Here is a 2962-nt window from a genome sequence, read left to right on the forward strand (position 1 = left end):
TCTGGTTCTGAACATATGAGCCAAAATATGTTCCAGAGGCTGTTGGACCAACGCTCTCAAAGTGACATGAATGTTGATGGCGGGTGAAGGAATTCCTTGCAGTTTCCGGGATTGCTCTTTACCGTCCACCTCCGCCCCATAAAAGCGGCTGCTACTGCTCCTCGCTCCTCTAGTTTCAGCAATAGAGAGGAGAAAAGAGCGGTTTCTGGGCTACCAACATGGCTGAGAACCAGAAGGTGGAAGATGTCAGCGATTCTGGCGGAGGAGGCGGGGGAAGCAACACCATCCCGCCTCTGGCGTGGCCAGCACCGGATAAGGGTGCGGCTGTGAAGAAATGGCGGCAACGACAACAACAACAGCCGCAGGCCCAGCCTATGCAGCGGCCCAAGAAGGCGCTGGTCGGCCCCACCGTTCCGGAGCGCGTCCTGTCGGTGGCGGCGTCCAGAAAGCAGCGACATGGCATTTTGCTGGCCGCCCTGAAGAAAGCGCTGTTGGCCACGGGTTACGACGTGAGCCGTAACAACAACCGCTGGTGCAGAGCAGATCACTGGTGCGGACCAGTGGCACCGGCGCCTCCGTCTCCTTCAGGTTCAACGGCGCCCAAGCGGGAGAAGAAAACGAGGTCGTCGGCGAAGGGGAAGGGCCCCAAGCGCCAAATCAAACCGTGGAGGACCGTTGCTGCACCAAGGCCCGATCCTGTCTCCAGCCCCGGATGGCGCGGGACTACCGCCGGCACGGGCCGGGCAGACGAAGAATGGCGGTCCGCGGACGGATCCAGCGGCCGGTGGGGCGCCCACGCAAATCCGGACCCAGACGCCGGTAAAGGGAACCACCCTCACCTGTTGACGGTGTCGCCTTGAGGGGAATTAAATGTGTAACGGTCTATTATAAAATGGCTCTTTGAAGAGCCACCAAACAATCAAGAAATCAGCAAATCCGTTCCAGGGGAGGACGACATGTAACCCTTCTATTCGACCTGCCCAAGATCTAACAACTTGTAGATTTAATATCAATTTCGCCACAAAGCCCTCCAACAGAATTACTTTAAGTAGTCACCGAGTTACAAAGCTTCGCTTCTATTGAGTGGTTGCACGGCAGGTGAGGTCATGCCCTCTGATCTGCGCTGTTGCCACGCAATGCTGTCTGGAGGGCACGCCATGTACTGCAGACAAGTGCTAACCAGGGCAGGGGTTCCCAACCTTCTTCGTCCCATTTACCCCTGGCATCTTTTCAAAAATAAGTTTACCTCCACCCTGTTTTGTTCAGTAATTTGCATTTACACTTCGACCATAATAAAGCAACCGACAAAGGGGAAATGTTAAAATACTGTTTTTAACATTATTATTTTAAGTTCAAATAACATTAGGGCTTTCAGTGCAGCGGGCTCGGGTGGTCTTCTCCCATCAGCGCGTCTCTGGCTCCCTCCTGGCACTCCGAGTGTCCCGACACCTCTCCCCCTTCCTGCGCTCCTCGCTCCTCCAGGCTCAGTGCCCGTGCTCTGCACCTCGCTTCCTGCGGCTCTTCGGCCCCTCACCGCTCATGCTGCCCCTACAGCCCTTCTCTCTGCTCGCCATCTCCGTCAGCCGGGGTCCGCTTCCACTTGGCCACTGCTCAACATCTCGTGGCTGGGGCCGCCGAGCAGAGCCGTGGCCTGGTCCTCCGCTCCGGCTGCCACCACTGTCGATCGGCCTCTCCCCGGTCCTCTTCCTCCTCTTCTTCGGGCTCGACACTTCACCTTCCACCGCCTCCTCCAAGGCCGTCGAGTGCGGCTCTCTGGGCCCTTTGCCCTCAGGTCCCGGCGGGTTGCCGACCTCCAGCGCTCGCTGCTTCTGCCCCTGCAAACCCTCCAGGCCCCTCGGCTCACGTTCTTCCCGCTGCTCCTCTCCCAGCTCGCTGAAACCCCTCCTTTCCTCCTCTTCTCCCCGCGGTCGGAGGCCCTCTGCTTCTCGGCTATGCTCTCCTGCCTCCCTTCCCGGCCGCGTTTCCCCTTCTCCTGCCGGCTGGCCAGATGTCTTCCCAGCTGTTTCTAGCCCTTCTCCTGATTCCTGTTCCTCTGCCGGATCCTCCAGCTTCTTCCTCATTTTTTACAGCACAAAAATTGGCCTTTTGGTGGCTTTTTAAAGGTAAGAATGTCCGTGTCGGATGTGTTGGTAGTGTATGCTGGAGGCTGCCATGTCCTCCAGATGGCCTGAGCGACTCCGTGCGTCATGCACTTTGACCTCACGACCTTATGTGCAATCACCTAATACCTACATTAACAACTAATCAAATTGTGTAAATTATGGGTGTCACAGAGCAAATTTATCAAATCCATTCGTTGTTTTATTTGCTCGGTGCATTTGAAGATTAGATGATTATATTTGACGTAAGGTCTTAAATAAGAACTGTAGCAATTCTTTTTGTTCTAGACGATTTGACGAGGCAAATAAACGAATAACGGCAGGAAATAGATATATTGATCTGGATTTAATTTCTTCAGTAGCTGGCGACGTCGCTATTAACCTATTAAATTGATTAAAAGAGATGCACGTAATCCCTGTGGGCTTTGTAGAAATAAACTGAGACGAGAAAATATCGCAATTTTCTCCATTTGAACTTGAATAATCGAATGAATTAGATGTGTCACCTCAATTATATCTATAACTTACTGATATGGGATTTAAGGAGCTAAGAGCAGAATGAAAATGGAGCAACACAATGGGATGACTTTAGACATGGCCTCAAATTCAACATATGCAGAGGACAAATAAATGTTTAGGAAAGAACTGCAGCTTTAAATCGTCTCAAAATGCTGGAGTAACTCAGCGGACCAGGCAGCATCTCGTTAGAGAAGGAATGGGTGACGTTTCGGGTCGAGCCCCTTCTTCAGACAAATAAATGTTTGAAGTTACCAGGGACAAGATTTATATTCTATTGATTGTATATTGAATGTCAAGTTGAGGAAGATTCTGGGCTTGAAGCA

At 52.4% G+C, this 2962-nt stretch overlaps 1 pseudogene; it reads left to right on the plus strand.

Moving 5' to 3' along the window:
• Positions 1 to 218: 218 nt before the first annotated feature.
• LOC144591228 (histone H1.01-like) lies at positions 219 to 860 on the plus strand (annotated as a pseudogene).
• Positions 861 to 2962: the final 2102 nt, after the last annotated feature.

Source organism: Rhinoraja longicauda, unplaced genomic scaffold, assembly GCF_053455715.1.
Source record: "Rhinoraja longicauda isolate Sanriku21f unplaced genomic scaffold, sRhiLon1.1 Scf000736, whole genome shotgun sequence".
Lineage (NCBI taxonomy): Eukaryota > Metazoa > Chordata > Chondrichthyes > Rajiformes > Arhynchobatidae > Rhinoraja > Rhinoraja longicauda.